Raw genomic sequence first — 21174 nt, forward strand, 5'->3', positions numbered from 1 at the left:
CTGTTCTGGACTCTCTCTAGTATGTCAGTATCCCTCTTAAAATGTGTCTGCCAGAACCTGAGTCCAATATTCCATATGTGGTCAGAGGCAAAGAACAGCTGGATTATCACTTCCCTTGGCCTAGACACTGTGCCTCCCTAAGACCACATTTGTTTTATGGACTGCTTTGTCATAGCATTGATCCAAATTCAACTTTGAGCCCACTGTATAAGAAGAAATAGGATCTGAGCTTAAGGGGAATGTTGTTGTTCAGTCCTTTATCAGTGGTGTCTGACTCTGTGACCCCATTTGGGGTTTTCTTGGCAAAGATACTGGAATGGTGTGCCCTTTCCTTCTGCAGTTCATTTTACAAATGAGGAAACTGAGGCAAAGAGGGTTAAATGACTTGCCCAGGGTTGTACAGCTAGTAAATGTCTGAGGCTAGATTTGAACTCTGGAAGATGAGTCTTTCTGACTCTAAGCTTGTGTTCTATCCACTTTGCCATCTAGCTGCCCCTTGCTGGGAATAGCATATAGTAAAATGAAATCTCAAGCAGTGGAGTATGGTGAAGACATTTTTAATCATACCTTTACTCATTACATTAATATATTTGATGCAACAAGATGTGTATATGTGTGTGTGTGTGTGAGAGAGAGATTTGTGTGAATCTTTTCTAAGTCTATGCCTGTGTATCATTTGTATCATAGCGTTTTTTCTTCTCTTAGCAGTCAAATTTTGTGCTGATTACATCAGGTATTGTCACCCTTATAAAAGCCCCTTCTTGAAATAGAGGTATTTTCTCTATAGAGCAGTATGAGAGAATCTGGCACCATGGTAGATTTTGAAAGAAAAAGCAAACTCAAAGTCAGGGAAGACTGATAAGTGACCTCATCACCCAGAGTCCCTGGGCACCACACTTACTTTTTGCTTCAATAAAGTCTGCATCAAAGCAATCTCAATCCTTCATCAAAGAGATTTCCAGTGCACTCCCAATGGGTTAACATAAATCTTACTGTTCTCACTCTGTTTTCTCCCCCCTCCAACTTTCCTTTTAAAAAATCAGCCCCCGGGTCTCCATTTCTTTAAATCATTTATCCTTGGGTTGCAAGCACCAGCTATATGGATTACATATCAGCAGTTAAGAATATTCCACAAAGTCCGGGCTTGTTCTCACCCTGCAGTGCTTAGAGTCACAGATTGTGATGAAAGAAATTTGAAAGGCCCAGCCAGGCAATCCCGAAGCAGGCTCAGCGCTTTCCGATCTACAGCTTATCACTCTCTGGCTGTTCTTTTGACCAGCCATCAATCATCACTCACGTTTGAAACTTTTGAGCGATTCCTAAGATATGAACTCCTTTGATGAAAGTTAACAATACAGCACATGCAGCACAGACAAAGTAAGAGGCTTTTGACTTAAGTTAAATAAATGCTTTGTTCAAACTCCAGTTTTTCCTTTTTTTTTTTTTTTGGAGGGGATGGTATTTGGAGAGGAAGCATGATGCAGTGGTAGAAACATCACTGGACTTTGATTCAGGAGTCCTGGCTTTGAGTCCCATTTCTGCCATTTTATAGCTGTGGATCTTAGGGACTCACTTTGATTTTCCCAGATTCAGATTTCTCATCTGTAAAATGAATGAATGAATGAATGAATGAATGAATGAATGAATGAATGAAAAAGACTGCAGAATGCAAACAGACAAAATGAGGTATCCCTCCTCTCAGGGACTTTACACTCTAATTGGGGGAGATAACACATAAATGAGTTCAATTGCAAGGCAAATGGAAAAGCCTGATAGTCCTAAGGTTGAAGCAACAGAGTAGATAGCAAGGACTAGGGGATCCTTAGGGCACATTCCTAGGTTACAGGATAGTATCAGGGGACTGAAGAGTGTAGAGGTAGGGAAGATGATAATGGCTGATGGTTTTCCATTTTACCAGAAGGACTGGAGTTATTGACTCTTATATCATCCAAATAGCATGAACATGTTACTCTTCCTGACTGGCAGCACTGATGGAGCCTGGGTGGAGGTATTAGGGATATTTGGGGGAGAAAGCAGCTAGATGGTACAGTGGGAGTGAGTGCTAGGCCTGGAATCACAAGAACCTGAGTTCAAGACTGGCTTCCAATACTTACTAGCTGTATGATCTTGGGCAAGTCACTTAACCTCTGTTTGTCTCAGTTCACTCAACTGTAAAATGGAAATAATAATTTAGCACCTACCTCCCAGGATTATTGTGAAGATCAAATGGAATATTTGTAAAGCACTTAGAACAGTGCCTGGCACATAGTAGGTGCTTAATAAATGCTTATTCCATTCCATTCCAAGTGAGGGGAAGACAATGGGGAAGGGTGCCCCTGATGGTTGGTCTTTCTGTTGCCCAACCTCTCCATTGGGTTTGAATTGTTGTGAGGAAGGGCTATACAAACCCTAAAAGGCTATGTAAATGTTGTTGTTGTTGATGATGATGATGATGATGATGATGATGATGATGATGATGACTTCCTCGTCCTCTCCTTAGTAACCTTAGCAAGTCATTTTGGGTTGTTACATTAGGGAGATCATGTTATATGTGGTTGTAATAACCAGAAGAAAATGCTATGCAAAGAGAAATTGTGAGGAATATAGAGCTATGCAGTTGGAGTCAAGGAGAATGAAAAGCATTGTGTACTGGAAAGATCCCTGAACAGGAATCATGAGATATGAGTTCTAATCCTGATTCTTCTACTTATTACTTGGGGAAGCCACTTTGGGAAAGCCACTTAACATCTCTAGTTCTTCTTTTCATCCTCTGTAAAATAAAGGAGTTAGACTAGATGACTTCTGAAGTTCCATCATTGGAAAAGGGGAAAATAGAGGTAGAAGTCATGGGGAAGCTGTTAAACTCAAGACTAGCTGAAGAGTAGCTTTGAAGTCATATGCTTCCACATTGTCTGCTGCAGGAGGACCTACAAGGTGTCTACTGCCTCTCTTTGCTCGCTTGGGGAGCTGCTAATTTCAGAATTAACAGAAAGTCAAAGGCACTCTCTGAAATTATTTCTTGGGCTGACAGAATTTAAATATGATTTTAGCTGGATCATGTTGTGGATTTCTTCTGCATTTAATTTTGCTGAAGGAGGCCACATTTGAATGCCTTGTCTTGCCTGGCTAGCAGTAAATGTAGCTAGCTCATTGCCTGGCTGATGAGAGCAAACCCTCAGCTCTGGGGGGTAATTTTTTAAAGTCAAGGAAGACCTAGTGGTTCTCAGGGCAATCAGCCAGGCTTCATTTTCTGTTCCTTCTAGCTAAAATGAAAGAGTGGAACTGTCTGCAGAGTTATGGGGCCCTGGTCCCCAATATTATCACACATCATTACTGGTAGACAGGGCAACTGATTGCCCAGTCTTATGGGTAAGGCCTTAATAAATTGTACCATATAATATCACGAGTGGTACCCAAAGGCTATGAGACTGTCTGTCCCCTATACACTGAGGGATGGGTATTGGAAGTGAACTCATACCCTACCCTCCCATTTCTCCTCCTATTATCCATAGTCCTGGACTTATTACCCTAGAGGTTCTTTTACTACATTGGACTATTTCCATTTAAAGACCTTTTGTCTATTGAAGTGAAATACCTACCAGTGGAGGGGCGTATGGCAAACCTCTTCTCTTGCTTATTCTGGTTCATTGATCTAAGTTTTTCTCTGGAGAACCCCTGGGAAAGTTCTAAAAGAAGTCTTGGGAGTTAAAGATACCTTAGTCTAGTGAATGGCTTGATATAAGAAGTCTCTTAAGTTGGATTCCTCTGGATTGGTCACCAGTGGATAGAGAAGTGATGGAATGTCATCCTGATTGAGGCACAAATGAATAATCTCTCTGTAGAAAAAGACAGGAGGCATAACTTTTTTTTTTTTTGTGGTGGGAAACCAGAATGAAAACATTTTCTTTGGAAATATTGGAGAGAAAAGTCCTATTCGATGAAAAACAGTAAGATGAAACTTTTCTTATCTTTCTAAATCCTAAAGTCTGGCCTTATAAGGAAGGGAAAAAAAAGTGATCTCCTTCCTCTCCTTTGACATTGTGTTTCATTTTCTGGTTGCACTTGTGTAGAGGAGGGAGCATTTACCAGCTGCCTCTGAGGGGGCTACTTTAAGACCCAGGAAAGAGGAGGCAGAACAGGGAGTTCTGCTATTGTGCAGTTCATCGGCTGGTCTCATCCCTTCCAAGTGCTCCTCCCTAATTGATTCTGACCATTTGAAACCTAGTTGCCTTCTGAAGAAAAGATCATACAGGCTTATTGAGGCTATTTCTTGTTATCCTTCGGGTGGTGGTCTGCAAATCAGCTTTGTGGGTAACTTGTGGATACCTTGAGTAATGGAGGGCCAAGACTTCCTGGAGGAAATTGTTCCTGGATCCATAAGAAGGGAATGTTGCATGTTAGGCAGTTTCAATTTTCTCTTGTTTTTGGCATTTTGGTCTATGGTGCCTAATAAAACAAACAAAAAAAAATGAGATGCGCACATGTATATGTACATAAACATTTACATCTTACATCTATCCTTGCTCCTCATTGGTGCTTGTGCTAGTTTGCCAGCTAAGCTAGTCTATAAATAATGGTGTGCCTGTGTTTAGGGAACAAAATCAAAGGTCAAACTTTAGAAGCGCTATTAGTGTATTGTTTAAATGCAGACTCAGGAAGGTTTGGAATACCAGTCACATGCAAGGAAACATGGAGCTGGCAAGAAGACAGTAAAGCGAGCCAGCTATACTGAGGGTAGAGTCTCACAAAGTGCAAAGGCACCAGGGAAGTCTTCAAGCAAAGCGTGAATAATCCCGTACTGTGAAGATCGTTTTTTCAGCTATGTTAGAGTAGAGAGCTGCTAAGTTCTCTTCCAACATTGAAGTTTCTGATTTTGATTCTTCTTTGGTGTTTTGTGGCATTCTTGGGGTTGTTGTGAAGCTAAAATAAAATTATATATTTTTATATATATGTATATATACACATACACACATAAAGGTATAACATATGTGGTATATTTCTGTTGTTATTCAGTTGTTTCAGATATGTCTGACTCTTTGTGACCCCATGTGGGGTTTTCTTGGCAAAGATACTGGAATGATTTGCCATTTCCTTCTCCAGCGCATTTTACATATGAGGAAACTGAGGCAAGCAGGGTTAAATGACCCCAGGGTCACATAGCTAGTAAGTGACTGAGGCAGGATTTGAACTCAGGAAGATGAGTCTTCCTGACTCCAGGCCCAGGGCTCTATCCACTGTGTCACCAAGCTGCCCACGGAAAGAACCTTAGAGACCAATTATTCCAAACTGAGGCCTAGAGAAGTTAAAGTGACTTTTCCAAGGTCACATAGGCAGTGGCAGAGGTTTGAATTCAGGAAGATGAGTCTTCTTGACTCCAGGTCTGGTACTCTGTGCACTACGGCACCACCTAGCTGCCCTTGTTTTGTACATATATACACATACATACACGGACATACATTGCACATATGTATGTAGAAGTATATAAGTATACTTATATACATGTATACACACACACACACACACACCTCATGCCCATGATCACAGAGCCCTGTTAAGGGTTTCAAAGTGAAATCTTCCTACATCCAGGTCTGACCTTGATCCATTAAGCCAACGTTGCTTTTTTAATGCCATAGCTCCAAGTCAGGGATTCTTAACCTTTGATATGTCATGGGCCTCTTCGGAAGTTTGATGAAGCCTATGGATCCCTTCTCAGAAAAAAAAAAATGTTTAAAAATGCATAAAGTAAAATGCATAGCATTACAAAGGGAACCAATTACATTGAAATGATTGCTATGCTGGAAAACAAGTTTATAGATCACCCCCCTGGGAAAGAATCTCTGCCCTTGGTGATCAGAAGCTCTTGCTCCTTTGACAAGTAGTAAGCATGTGCCAGTTATCATGTTAGGTGCTCGGGATACAAATGCAAAATGGAAACAGTTCTTGCCCTCAGGCTTCTTACATTTACGTTTATATAAGAATCAGGAAATTTTAAAAAAAGTTAATGAATAGGGACTTCCCCTGGAGAAAAGGTGATGACGTGCTGTCTTTAAAGGGAAGCAGAAGAATCTGATTAGCTTTATTTCTACTTAGGGTGGATGGGGCAGGTAGGTGGTTCAGTGGATAGAAGGCCAGGACTAAAGTCAGGAAGACAGAGTTAAAATCCAGTCTTAGACACTTCTTAGCTGTGCGACCCTGAGCAAGTCACTTAACCTTACTTGCCTCAGTTTCTTCATCTGCAAAATGAGCCAGAGAAGGAAATGGCAAATCACTCTAGTATCTTTGCCCAAAATGAGGTCATGAAGAGTAGGATGCAATTGAAAAAGACTGAACACATGACACTACTTAGGGGAGGTCACTCTCCAGGGGTGAAATGTTCATAACCCATACCCCATTTTCATCTACTAACAAAGGGTGCAGCAGACAGAAGACTTGCCCTGGTGATTTTGTCTATTTTCTTCTCCCCATAGTCCCAGCTGCTGCTTTTTCACCTAATGGGGCTGGTTGGAATCAGAGATGTGAGAATAGAATTTATTGGCCTGGAAGGTCCTTGAGGGTAGATGCCATGTCTTTGTTTATTTGTTTTTTTTTTTTTAAATCTCCCCACCTTGCTTAATGCAGTGTTGATCTTAGAGTACTCTGATACTTCAGAGAGTATCAAGGAAAAGGGTGTAAGACCTCAGTTCAAATCTTGGCTCGGATGCCCCCATGGCCTTGGACAAATTGCTTAGTGTGTCTGGGCCTCAGTTTCCTCATCTGTAAAGTGAGGGGCTTGCATTAGCTGGTTGCTAGGTTCCTTCCAATTCTGAGGCTATTAAGGATGCCAAAATCTATGAATTTGTTCCTGAAGGCATCCTTTTCACCAGTGCTCAGAGCTATCTGTCTGCTTCTCCACTGGTCATCCTCATGAATTGTTGAGGGGCAGTGGGGCAAGAAAAATGATTGCTTTGGGATTAAACTTCTGTACTTAGCTACACTGCTTCTTGCATGGCAGATATGTGGTTCTTCACTGGGCTGGGACTTGAAGCATTTTCTACCAGGTTCCATTGGCATAGACTCTGAGAGCTCAAGGTCACCTCCATGCCATAATCATTGTTGATATTTATATATGATATCTCATTTGACCCTTCCAACAACCCTGTGAAGAAGGTACTACAGATATTCTTATCCTCATTTTTTGTTTTTGTTGCTTTTTGGTGAGGCAATTGGGGTTAAGTGACTTGCCCAGGGTCACACAGCTAGTAAGTGTTAAGTATTTGAGGCTGGATTTGAACTCAGGTCCTCCTGACTCCAAGACCAGAGCTCTATTCACTGCGCCACCTAGCTGCCCCATCTTATCCCCATTTTACAGATGAGGAAAGTGAGGTCCAGAGAGGCTGAATGATTAGCCCATGCACACATAACTAAGGTCTCCTCTGATACCAGCTCTAGTACTCTTTATCCCATTGCATTGACTTCCCTCTGATGCCATCCTGGAGCCTCAGAGGTGGCCTTCTCGTGGATGGTGGTGGCCTGTAGTAGGTGCGCTCAATAAATCACTATTTGATTGGTTGATTGAGGAGGTAGTGGCCAGGAGAGATAGTTGGTGGAGGTGAGAAAATTATATTCCAGAAGTGTTCAATGCAAATGAATTCAACAAGAGTTCACAAAACACTAGCTTTGAGCTCAGGAATCACAGAACATTCTGTTAAATAAATACCAGAAAGCCCTGACATGGACTCCCTTTTTCTCACCAAGGGAAGAAGAAATATTCTAAAGTAAAAGCTTTTATTAAAAGCCTCTTAGCTTGAGGGGTGGGAAGGGGAAAAGCTAAATTTAGCAAATGCAATAATACAACAAACACTTGTTAAGCACTGCAATTCACAGTGCTAGGCACAGGAGATACAAAGATGAAAAACAATACCTTCCTTGCCCTTGGGGATTATAATCTGATAGGAAAGACATAGGATCATAGATTTAAAATTGAAAGGGAATTTAGAGGCCATAGTGTCCAACTTTCTCATTTTATAGAAGAGGAAAGCTGAAACACAGAGAGGTTAAGTGATTTGTCTAGAGTAACACAGTAAGTAATTGTCTGAGATGGGATTAGAAATCAGGTTTTCCTAATGCTAAATTCAATTCTCTATCCATTATGTCATGCTGCCTTCTGCGTATACAAATAAATACGGAAAAAGGTAGATTATGGTATGATGGGAGGAAAGAGGATCCAGACAGAATATTGTGGAAAAATCAAAGAGAGATCACTTTTATTTTGGGTGAGGTAGAAGGGGAGAGGTGTCAATCAAGGGAGGCTTCATGGACAAGGTATAATGTTAAGTGTTTATTTATAGCTAGTGTTTATATAGTGCTTTAAGGTCCTTTACATATGTTAAATCATTTGATCTTCAAAACAATCCTGTGAGGTATGTGTTATTATCATTGACATTTTACAGATGAGGAAACTGAGAGCAGGGAGATTAAGGGACTTGCCCATTGTCATATAGCTAGTAAAATTCTCCTAGCTCCAAATCCTGAGCTCTAGCTTGTGAGTTGGGTCTGGAAGGATTTTAACAGATGGAACAGTAGAGGGCATGTATTTCAGGCATAGAGGAGAACCTTCATGGGTTTGGATTTGGTAAGAGTATATATATATATATATATACATATATATATATATATATACACACACACATATATTATATTAGTATTGTAGAGTTTGATAAGAGTATGTATATATATAAAGTATATATATATAATGTATATTAGTATTGTAGAGTTTAGTAAGAGCATATATATATAATATATTAGTATTGTAGAGTTTGTGTAAGAGTATCTGTATAGATTTACATATAAAGCACACACACACATATGTAATGTATATATAGAGGATCATAGAATCATAGGTTTAGAACTTCGAAAGTCATCTAGTTCAACACCATCTTCCCTGACTCCACCACCATTTTGTTGATTAGGAAACTGAAGTCCTTAGAGGTTACGTGACTTGCGGAAGGTTAAACGGGTCAATAAAGAGCAAAGTGTGAGAAATTACTCATTTGGACCCCTGCTATATTCCAATCAGTTTGATGTGATTCCATAGGGGTAGTGATTATGAATTCTGTATATTAGGCCCCAGAGCTGTGAATTACAGATTGTAAATTCACTTGCTTAATCATAGGAAGCTAACTAGAGGTCACTGCCACCTTGTTTGTTTTGCCTTGTTATGGTGACCAAGCCCAGGGTGGTGAAAGTGACTCAATTACATGGAAAGTCCCCCAACTTATTTTTGTACTTCCCGACCACTCTTATGTCCAATATGAGCTGGCGACCATCTTATGACCATCTTATGACCACTTAGCTAGTGGAGATGCCGATGCTTCACGCTTTGCCTAACCTGAGACCCCAATTCTGACATACCCTTTCTAGATGATGCACCATTTCTGGCCCTCAAAGCAAGGTCTAGCAATCAATAGCCCTTCTAGAATGTTCAAGTATTAAACCTGGTATCAAATCTTAGAAACATAAGGCCCTGGTAGAAGGGGGCATCTCAGACCATGAGGAAGATCTGGGGTCCACTTCATTGGAGGAGACCATGAACCCTTTAATAAAATGCCATTGAGGGGCAGCTAGGTGGCGCAGTGGATAGAGCTCTGGTCTTGTAGTCAGGAGGACCTGACTTCCAATCCAGTATCAGACACATAACACTTACTAGATGTGTGACCCTGGGCAAGTCATTTAACCCCAATTGCCTCAGTAAAAAGCAAAAAGCAAAAAAAAAAAAAAGTCTTCATCACTGTCACATGCTATAGGATAGGACCTCCTGGTTGCCATGATCCTGCTGTGGTCTATTCTCAAAAAAAAAAAAAATAAAATAAAATAAAATGCCATTGACTCAGAGCTCTGTCTCAGTAGTTTTTCTTGCAGATTGGGAAATTATAATCCCCACAGAAGTAAAGATTTCAACTTAGTTCCTCTGACTATATTGTACTGAATCTGGGGCAATAAAGATGAAATAAGACTAGTTGGAGCCGTTTTGTAGAGGGCTTTAAATGCCAGACTAAGAAGTTTCTATCTTATGGGTAACAGGCACCCTTTGCCGATTGTTGAGTAGGTAGTGACACAGTCAGACCTCTTTACTCTAATTATACAGACCTTATGACACTCATGCCTGTTCTGAAAAGTAGTGGTTAATTCCTTCTTTAAGTTTTTTTACACATGTTTATTATATTTCCCACTTGCTCCCCTCACTGAACAAACAAAAAAAAATGAAAAATAAAACCCTCATAACAAAAATGCATAGTCTAGGAAAACAAATTCCCATATTAGCTATGACAAAAAAATGTATGTCTTATTCTGCATTTTAGCTTTGTTACCTCCCTGTTAGGAAGCGGGCTGCATTCTTCACCTTCAGTCCTCTGCACTCATAATTTTTCATTGCAATCATCTATATTCTGAAATCTTTCAAAGTTGTTTTTCTTTATAAGGTTGCTGTCAGGTTAATTGTTTTCCTGGTTTTGCTCACTTCACTCTGAATCAGTTCACAGTGGTCTTTCTCTAAAATGGTCTATTTATTTCTTATGGAGCAAAAAGATTCTATTACATTCCTAGATTATAATTGGTTTAGCCATGCCCCAGTAGGCAGATACCCCCTAAGTTTCAGTTTTCAGAAATTAAAGATCTGCTATAAATATGAAAAGAGCTGCAATAAATATTTTTGTACATATGGGTCCTTTTCTTCTTTCTTTGGTCTCTTTGGGAGATAGGCCTAGTGTGGTATTGCTGCATCAAAGGTTATGGACAGTTTAGTGACTTTTAATGTATAGTTCCAAATTGTTTTCCAGATTGACTGGAACAATTCCCAGCTAGTGGTTAATTTTTTCTCAAGCTATGAGTTTATTTTCATATACACAGATTGGGGAGGGTGGAGGGACTCTGTCTCTTTCTCTGTCTTTGTCTCTCTTTCTCTGTTTCTCTTTGTTGATGTCTCTGTCTCTTTCTCTCTTTCATCTTGGATGTACCTAGGCTGGTTAAAATTTTGTTCTGCTTATTTGCAAAGCTGGTAAGTGACTTTTAAATTTCCAGACTGGCATACCTAAACTCCTAAGTTATCTTTTTTACGTAGCTTTTTCATGCATTGCTCTTAGCACCCTTAGAAATCCCATTTCCTGCAGACAAACTGAGTCCATCATTTCCTCTCCAGGCAGATCTGAAGAGATATAGAAAGAGAGAGAGTCTGCAGAGAATGCGTGACGTTTTGAAGGCGGCTGCTGCCATCTCTTCTTTATTTCAGCTCTCCCTCTTTTGGGGTAATGAATCGGGGTGTCATCAGCTGCCCGCCTTGTGTTCATCACTGTCAGCCCTGGCAGGGTAACGTATAACTGGATAGATTCAAGGCCACCCAGGGAATGGAGCCTGACAGGATCTCATTCATCACTTCCCTTTTAGGGGATCTCGGTGGAGGAGCCCACATCAACACTGTAATCCAAGCTCACAGGGTTGCACAGGGGCTAGGGAGGGTTGCTCTGCCTTGAAAACAAACTTGAGCTGTCAAATCTGTTTTGTAAATGAAGTGATTTTCTGGAGACAGCAGGTTTATAATTGTCATTCCTCATGTTGTCCCACAGTGACTGAAATTTGTTTTTTTTTTTTTCTGGCTCCCATTTTCTTAGAAATTTTTAATTTCATGGTAAAGGAAAAAGGCATATTTTAAAAGCGAGTTCTTTTGGTCTCCGGTCACCCCAAATCTGCTTTCTCTCTTTTTGCCCCTAAAGATTCAGTTCCATTCATCTCAAGGTACTCAACAACTCTGTCAATTTCACAATCAGGAGGGTGCCAGGAGGCCAGAGATATTCCTGATCAGGTGCCAACCTCGGGTATTCAACCTGCCATCCTTATCTCCCATCTCACGCTACATAGCCACTCAGTCGCCAGATCTTGCAATTTCTTTCTCTTCAACATCTCTTCCATCTTGCCACTTGAAAAGTCACCACCCTAGTTCAAATCCTCATCATCTCTCTTCTAGATGATTGCCGTGGCCTTCTAATTGGGTTCCCTGCTGCTCCAATCCATCCTTCACACAACTGCCAAAGCAATTTTCCTGAAGGGAAGGCCTGACCATGTCACACCCCTCCCCCCTTGCCCAGCAAACTCCTCTTAGTTCTAGGATCAAATACAAAACTCTGTTTGACATTTGAAACTCTTCAAAACCTGCCCTTCTTCCTATCTTTCCAGTCTTTTAACACATTATTCCCCTCCACTCACTTTCGCCATCAAGCCATGGCTTATCTCCATCTCTGCTCTCTTTGAACTGGCTGTCTCCCCGGCCTTCAAAGCTTCCCCTCTCAGCCTTGACTCTTAAATATCTGGCTTCCTTTAAGACTCAGTTCAAGCACCATCTTTTCCAGGAAGTCTTTATAGGTCCTCACAGCTGCTAGGGCCTTCCCCTCTGAGTCTGGTTTCCATCTGCTCCACATTTGTCTTGTGTGCACTGATTTACATACGTTGTCTCATTAAGAACGCAAGGTTCTTGAGGGTAGGGACTGCTTTTTATTTTGACTTTGTATCCCCATTCAGACATACTTAGCATAGTGTCTGGCACATAATAGGCAATTCATAAATGCTTGTTGATTGATTGTTTAATCTGTCCCCTCTATTTACTCTACTTTCTCATTATTCCCCAGCATTTATCTTTTACTCTAGCCAGGATGCTTCTTTTATTGTCCTAGAATGACAGGACTCAGATTTAGAGCTGAAAGGACCTGAGACCCAAGTTTTTCATCTTACAGATGAGGAAACTGAGGTTAAGAAATTTTAAGTGACTTAACCCTAGGTCACAGAGATAGTAAGAGACAGAATGAGATTTGGACCCAAGCTCTTTAATACAAAATTCAGAGTTTTCTCCACTGTACTATATAGTTTCATAAGAAGGATTACAAGGATGGGATTAGGGACTTTTGTGGTCCAGTGTAAGCCCCCCCCCCTTTTTTATGAGTGAGGAAAATGAGACTCAGATAAGTTAAAATATTTGGGTAAAGTCATGAAGACAGTAAATGGCAGATTGTAAACCCTTCCTGCCTTCCCATCCTGTGAGATTCTTGCCATGTATCTCCATACATTTTCTGTAGATGACCCACCCAACTGGCTTAGAGGTACTTCTCTATCAGGAGTGCCAATATTGCACTCATGTTGCCTGTTTACTGTTTCTCATTCTCACCACATGACTCTCCCATCTCATTTTTTGGCCATTTTTTTGGGGCCAAAGATTATATCTTTTACATCATCATTCATAAAATGCTAAGACTTGCTTGGCTTATCATGCATCTTCCCTTTGTCCTTAAGCTTACTTAGAATTTTGAGTTTTTCAAGAATATGGGGCTTTATGATATGGAGCCATATAGCAGCATTGGAAAGACTTTTCATGGTGGGGGAAAGAGGAAAAAAAGAGAGGAAAGGGAGAGACAGAGACAGAGACACAGAGACAGACAGAGATTGAGAGACAGAGACTGAAGGAGACAGAGAGAGACTGAGGGAGACAGAGATTGAGAGACAGAATCATAAAGAGACAGAGAGACACAGAGACAGGCAGATAGTCACAGGGTATCATGCTGGAAAGTCAGATTAAGCAAAAATTATACCAGGTGTAGGGTGGTCATAGGTTCTCTCTTTCTCTAACTTCAACTGGATCAGACTAAGGATTTGGAAAAAACAAACAAGCAAACAAATAGACTTGATTTCCTCTAGGACAGAAGCACCTACGAGGATACAGAGAAGTCTGTAGCAAGTATGTGAGGGGTGGTCATTGGTAGTAAAATGAGGCAGAAGATAGGAGTCAAGGTGCCAGTTTGGGAGAGACAGTAGGACACTTTGGAGCATGTCAGTCATCCCCAGTGCCTAAGAAAGCGAGAAAGTTACTAGCGGCCTGAGAAAATTAATAGAAACCATACCACACTTTTAAAGAGACACCAAGTTTATCCTCTAAGAATCTGTTCTTTTACTGGCCCTGGGAATCCCTCCTCAAAAAAACCAGAGGCTGTCCTGTCATCATACTAATACTTGCCATCTCTGTAACATTTCAATTCATTTCCACTGAGCATTTTTCTTTTTTAGTGAGGCAATTGGAGTTAAGTGACTTGCCCAGAGTCCCACAGCTAGGAAGTATTATGTGTCTGAGGCTGCATTTGAACTCAGGTCCACCTGACTCCAGGGCTGGTGCTCTATCCACTGTGACACCTAGCTGCCCCTCTACAAGCGTTTATTAAGCACTTAATGTGTTACAAAGCATTTTATTAGGTGCTCAGGATATAAAGACCAAAAAAAAAAATCCCAAATAGTCCCTGATCTCAAGGAGCTTATATTTACATTGGGGGAAAATACTTTGTACAGGGGCAGCTAGGTGGCACAGTGGATAGAACACCAGCCCTGGATTCAGGAGGACCTGAGTTCAAATCTGGCCTCAGACACATAACACTTACTAGCTGTGTGACCCTGGGCAAGTCACTTAATCCCATTGCCTGGTCAAAAAAAAAAAAAAGAAAATACTTTGTGCAACTTATTTGATCAAATGAGATAATTTATAGCATAGCAACCCTGTGAAGTAGAGAGTACAGGTATTATTATTCTCATTTTGCAAATGGGGAAACTGAAGCACAGAGAAGTCAAGTGACTTGCCCAAGGGCTCATAGCTAGTAAATGGCACAGCTGGAATTTGAGCTCATCTTCCTACTCCAATTGTGCTTTCCAAAGTACCAGAGCTGTACTCACTCTTGGGTTATCATTATTGTTAATAATGATGAAAGACTGGAAAGAACTTCCTGAATTTTTGGTACTGAGAGATATGATTATTTCTCTCTTGCATTAATAACTAATTATTGAATTAGGACTAAGGTTTTTCTCCTTTTCTACTTTCTGATCCAGAAATATTTCTCAAAGACTTATCCAAGAAAAGAAATTCTATGTTTAGGCTAATTTCTGCTCATTATATTTACTCAGGTAGGTCTGGGAAAATGTAGATTCTCCCTTTCGTCAGACAGGTGATATGAAAATTGATAAATCTCTTTGAGCAAGACACAGGCCAAGTCACTTGCTTCAAGATCTTCATTGTAATATAGCCATATTCATTTTCTCATTAATTGTTAACTAATTAGAGTTGATTGCTACCCTAACGAACACCCACCCTTCCAAGATCATAGGAACTGTGAGCCCACCACCATGAGGGGTCTTTGGCATTCAAGAGTGCCACTGACCTCTTTTATTAATAACATGCTAACCTTACTAATAAAATGATTAAATTATCCAGGAACTATGTCCCTAGAGCTTTTTAAACATCATGGTACCATTTGTGGGACAACAGAAAATACACTCTCCTCCTTGGAGATTAAAAAAAAAAAGAATTTGGGGTTGACATCCATCTTTGAAATCACTTTGCAATCCTGCTTGTACCTGGAAAAAAAAAGGAAAGGATGTGGTGAACCTCCAGGCTTCTTACTAATCTTAATGTGCCTAGAAAGTCCTGAGTCTATCTAGGTCAGATATACTTGAGGAACAGCGTTCCTAGTGACAGTCAGGAGCCCGCCTCCACACTCTCAAACAGCAGCATGAGCACAGAGGGCAATGAGATGAAAACCATCCAGCAGGGATAAAAAGATATCAAAATGTCCCCAATGACATATCAAGTGTTGGGGATGGCTTAATGTGGTTTCACTTTGGGCCTGAAGATTAACTTTGGGGTCAGTTCTCATCATAATAAGCCAAGTCACTCCTAGAAGCCTCTCATAACTGCCAGAATAAAAAATGTAAGTTTTGGGAGCAAGGTCTCAAAAAGCTTCAAGAAACTCATTACTGGGGACAAGTTATCATCCTAGCAAAAACATTCTGGGAAAATAATCTAACTGCAGTCTCTCTCTCTCTTTCTGTTTCCCTATCTCTGTTTCTTTCTCCATCTCTGTCTCTGTCTCTGTCCCTTTCTTTCTCTCCTCTCCTCTCCTCTTCTTGCCTCTTTTCTCCTCTCTATCTCTGCTTCTGTCTCTTTCTGGAATAAAATAGTTAAAAGTTGAAAAATGTTGCTTTCTCTAGCTTGGGGATTATTTATATCAGCTTTCAAAAAAACCTGTCCAACAAAAGCATCTGTTTAGCTACATTGCCTTCTGCTACAGGGTGATGGTGGAGGATACATGGTTAGATGATACAATAATAATTGACATTTATATAAAGTTTTGAGGTTTGCACAGCGCTTTGCATATATATTGAGAGGCTAGGTGAGAAAGAGTACTGGACCTGGAGTCAGGAAGACTTATCTTTCTGAGTTCAGATCCAGTCTCACTTACTAGCTGTGTGATCCTGGGCAAATCACTTAACTCTATTTGCCTCAGTTTCCTCATCTGTCAAATGAGCTGGAGAAGGAAATGACAAATCACTCTGTCTTTGCAAATATGCTCACCCTCCCCCAAGGGGTCATGAAGAGTTGGATATGACTGAAAATGACTAAATAGCAACAAATTACTATTACTATTAATTGAACTTGAAACATTTGGGGAGGGAGAGAAGTCTTTCAGCTGGAACAAGGTAAGGTGTCATGGAGGAGATCATAAAATTTAGAACTGGAAGGGATCTTAGAGACTACAATGAATGATGGTAGACTTTATGATAGAATAGGGGAGCATTTTTTGATTTTTTTTTCTGTGTTGGTCTATACTTTCTATAGGCTGAAAAACTGCCAGTGACTTAGGAGGTATTCCATGAACAGTTGATCAATTGACTAAGTTATTTTCTACAGGTGATTTTTGCAGTCTCAATCCACATCTTACGCATTCAGTGTTTAGCACAGTGTCTGACACGTAGGCATTTGATAAGTGTTTATTGACTGACTGACTGACTGACTGACTCCTTCCCCCTTGTAAAAGCCCTGCCCTATGTATTCACCCATATGGGCAAGACGTTTAGCCTCTCAGGCAACTCTCTAAAATTATATGTGGCATATCTTTACCCAATGGCTGGCTGAGATAGTGACATAACCTATGACCACCAAACACTTTTTTGCCTTTGACAAAGCTAAGAGGCCATGACTGAGATCATACCAGAGACCTTCACCTCATTAGCCCCAGGTTCACGCTAACTGATCATACAATGACCTACATTCAGTGTGAGTTCAATGAATGGTGTCCTGTATGAATTACTTGTATTTGGAGAAAGTGCTGGAGCCAGCATTAGAAGACCTAGATTCAGCTACTTCATAGCTGTGTGGCATGAACAAGTAATTTCATCTGAATTTCAATTTCCTCATCTATAAAATGTGGATAAAAATACTTGCTATACTTCCCTCACTGTAGTATTGTGAGGAAAGGTCTTTGTAAACCTCAAAGTGCTACAGAAATGACAGTTATTGTTATTTGAGTAAGATACTTTTTTTTAGACTCTTATATGGCACAAAAAAGTCAACCACTCTTAAAAAACAAGAACCCAATTGCATTCCTGAAAGAAGAACCCAAATAAGGGGCAATATGGAATAATGGACAGAGTTCTAGATTTAGAGTTAAAAAGCCTGGATTCTAATTTTTAAAGGGGGCTGGACAAGTTGACCCCTTTCCACTTTTAAACCTAAGATCACAAACAAATATAAAAGAAAGATGATACCTGTGATTTCACTGGCATAGGGAACTTGGTGTGAAACTCCTTTTACTAACGCAGGTCAGCACCTTCTTGTCTTGGAAAGTTGCTTAGAGCAATGAAGGACTTGTCCATTGTCCAATAGACTGCATGTATCAGAGGCAGGGCTTGAACTCGGGTTCCCTGGGCTCTCGAGGTCAGTTCTCTTCCCATTATGTCATGAAGCCTTTCAAAACAAATAGCACTTAGAAATTGATTGATAGATGTTTATTTAGCAAATGTACTTTGGAATATATGCGTGTCATGCAGTTGCAGAAGGTAAACTTTCAGAGACTTACACACACACACACACACACACACACACTCTCTCTCACACACACACACACACTCTTATGTAGAGTAATATATTAAAAAGTAAGACCTAGTTTCCAGACCCATCTCTGCCATATACTAGCCATATGACCATGATCACTTAACCCCTTGGTACTTTGGGAGATTCTCTACAACTCTAAATTACAAACAATGACCTATTTGCATCAATGGAGGGAGTTTCTACATTAGCTGCTCCTCATATTGATGAAATCATAGGTTTCATCCCTATTCTCCCCACACTGGAATTAACACAGTGTAGATCTTCAATAAATGCTTAATGATAGCAACTAGAAAGACTTCTTCAGTTGAAATGTTGGTCAGCTTTAAGATGATAAGTTATTGACCCATCTCTAGAACAAGACACAACACTGAACACTTTTTCCTTAATCCCAATGGCAGAGAAATCAAGCAAACTGGGAAGAGAGTAAGCTAAAGAGATAAAATGGATACAATAGAAGCTGATTACACACAAGGTTTGCAGAAAGATGCAATGAGACAACCCAACAAGCCAGCTTATTGGACATGGGTCTTTTGGAAAAAGAGTATTTTCCCTACTTGGTCCCTCCTACTGTCACTTTGCTAAATAAACTATTCAGTTGGGACCAGCTGCTCTAATGATAAAGCTTTAAATAAGGCTATGGGAGCAACTGAGACAAATGATAGCCACCCTCCACCGTAATATATTTCCATAATGCAGAGCTGTCTCCCATTTAATCAAGAGATTGGCAGGATGGGGAACAAGTTGGTAATTTGCAGTTGGGATGTTATAAAAATGTCATAATTCATGGATGAGACACCCCAACTACATTATGGATGATGAGTTTAACTTGACTTATGACTTGTGATGGAATTTAAGCTGTCAAATCCAACCATATGCAATGACTTTTATGGTGATTTAATGAGTTGTTGGGTGAAAATAAATGTTGACAAAGTTACACATTTCCCGACCCTTGTCTGGTCTGTTCTCATTCTCCCTTTGGATGCCAAAGCTGGCTCAATGTCTTTTAGAAAGTCCAAGAGTAGCTGTGCTCAACAGTTCTCTTTCTACCCTTCCAAATGCTGGGTTGCATCCTCAGTGACAGGCAAGTTTTCCTTTCTATGCGTGCTTGAGCACAGAGGATAAAATTGGGCAGAAAGAGCCATCTTTATCATATCATATCCATTAGCCTCTGGTATATTAAAAAAAATGATGATTAGGCTTCTGCAAATGTGGACCCTGCTGTTTTCTGTGTATCCTGAATGTGTCTCTAGGTCACTGATCTTCCTTTTCTCCCGAAGTAGCCCTTTGTGTCCTAAGCACCTTAGGATGGGGTTGGACTGTCTGCTTAGTTGTGCTTCATTTCTGCCTTTTTTGTGTGAAGAGACCAGATCACTGTGCTGTAGTCTGATGGTCACAATGCCAACTTGGAGCATATATAGTCCTGGTGGAGGTGCTCTGAGTGTTGCTGAAAACCACAGACCTCCCTACCGCTAGAGGAGACTTACTGCTATTAAAGGCTGTGTTACTGATATCAAATGCATTGAAGTGAGCATAATAGTATGGTAAAAGTAAGCATTGCCTCAAACTTTGCCAAACATGCTATAATTGGAACAGACAGATTATATGCTTACTAAGAAAAGTAAGGAATCGCTAATTGGCTTATGGAGTACAGTTAATTGGTTCAACTAGCATCTAGTTACGGCATAAAAGAAGAGGTAAAGAATTACATTCTGGGAGCTGACTCCCAGAATGGTCGGTCCATAGAGATTATTTAAAATTTCTTTACATAATGAAAATGATGATTATTCCTGAAATTAAGCAGCCATGATAACTAGATAAACAACTTATAATCTATCAGAAACTGCAGGGTTAGCCCAACCAATTAGCCACAGTGAGTAATACTCTCCTGGAAGCGAAGTATTCAGAACTATGTGAGGTAGATGACCTTTTACAGGTACTTGATTACTCTGAAAAGTAATTAAACTTTCAGCCTTCCAAGCAGGGGTTCTTAACTTTTTCATGTCATGGACCCCTTCTTTGAAAAATATTTTTTTAAGTGAATAAAACAAAATATGAAGGGTTATAGGTGAAACCATTTATATTGAAATAAAGTTTTCAAAATTGTTTAAAAAATGTTCACAGACCCCAGGGCAAAAAACCAAGGGGTAGAAGATTTTGTTTATCCCTGCATCTATACTAGGATGAGACTAGAGTTTCAACCTGGTACCCATCAGAGGCATAAACAGGGACTTTTGTGTCTGGGACAAGTGGCGCGAAGCGTACTCTCAGTTATGTGGGGAGGATAGAGATCCAGAGACACCAGTGCCTGTGAAGTGGACTGGGGTAGGGAAGAAGAATCAATCCAGTCTGCAATATGGTCATTTTCTTTTTAAAATTAATTATATTTGATAATGAAATGCTAACCTTGTTGTTTCTATGCTGATGAAGGAACTGAAGTGCTGTCTGCTCCCTCTAAATTTGGTACCCTGGAGCAAAGTCCAGGCTGTGGCACCCTAGTTACAGCTGTGCTACATACTAAAAGTGAGGTGGAGAGTTGAGGAAATTATAGTCAACATTCTGGACCCTACACAAATTTTTCTTTAATTGTCTTGATGTTTCAGTCAAAGATTTTACTGGCCTAAATCATAATTGCCTTAATTCTGTTCTTTGTGTTATGTGGGAAGAATTGATTATGTTACAGGAAGGAATTGCCTTCCTAAAATTTTGAATGTCTAAGTAATGATATAAGAATGAAAGTGTTCTTGATATACATCCTAATGAAGATTGCTGAATTTCTATTCCTTATCATTTATTATTAAAACACAGGCTTTAATATTTAGATCAATAGATATACCTCATTATCTGAAAGCTAAAAAGGAGAGGAAGTTATTTTCAGCATCAGAATCCTGAAGGTAGATGAAGGATTGGCTTTCTTGGTGGGTGCTACCCTAACCTTCTTCTATGGGATAGAGCAAAAGTTGATGTCACTAAACTGTAAGCTTCCTGAAGGCAGCTCCTCCCCCTAACTCTAGCAAAATGCTTTGGAAACAGTGGAAGATAAATATAGTAATAGTTCTATAGAACATAGTTCTATAGTAAGACTAACTTTTGTTGTATCTATTGCTTACTTGGCTTATTTTTTAAGCCCTTAACTTGTTAGGATTCATCATCATTATTTATATCCAGGAAATGTATAGCCTGTAGGCATTAATAGATTTGTGAAAAGATCATTGTACTTAAAAGACAGA

The 21174-nt window shown here is 40.0% G+C and overlaps 1 long non-coding RNA gene across 1 annotated transcript; it reads right to left on the bottom strand.

Annotated features, from left to right (window-relative positions):
* Window positions 1-1433: 1433 nt before the first annotated feature.
* LOC114039680 lies at window positions 1434-4412 on the bottom strand. Its single transcript, XR_003568693.1, has 3 exons — window positions 4327-4412; window positions 3716-3836; window positions 1434-1602 (listed from the first exon to the last, which is right to left on the bottom strand). It is a non-coding gene; the product is annotated as an uncharacterized LOC114039680 (long non-coding RNA).
* Window positions 4413-21174: the final 16762 nt, after the last annotated feature.

The sequence above is a fragment of the Vombatus ursinus genome, unplaced genomic scaffold, assembly GCF_900497805.2.
Source record: "Vombatus ursinus unplaced genomic scaffold, bare-nosed wombat genome assembly UNPS02012179.1, whole genome shotgun sequence".
NCBI lineage: Eukaryota > Metazoa > Chordata > Mammalia > Diprotodontia > Vombatidae > Vombatus > Vombatus ursinus.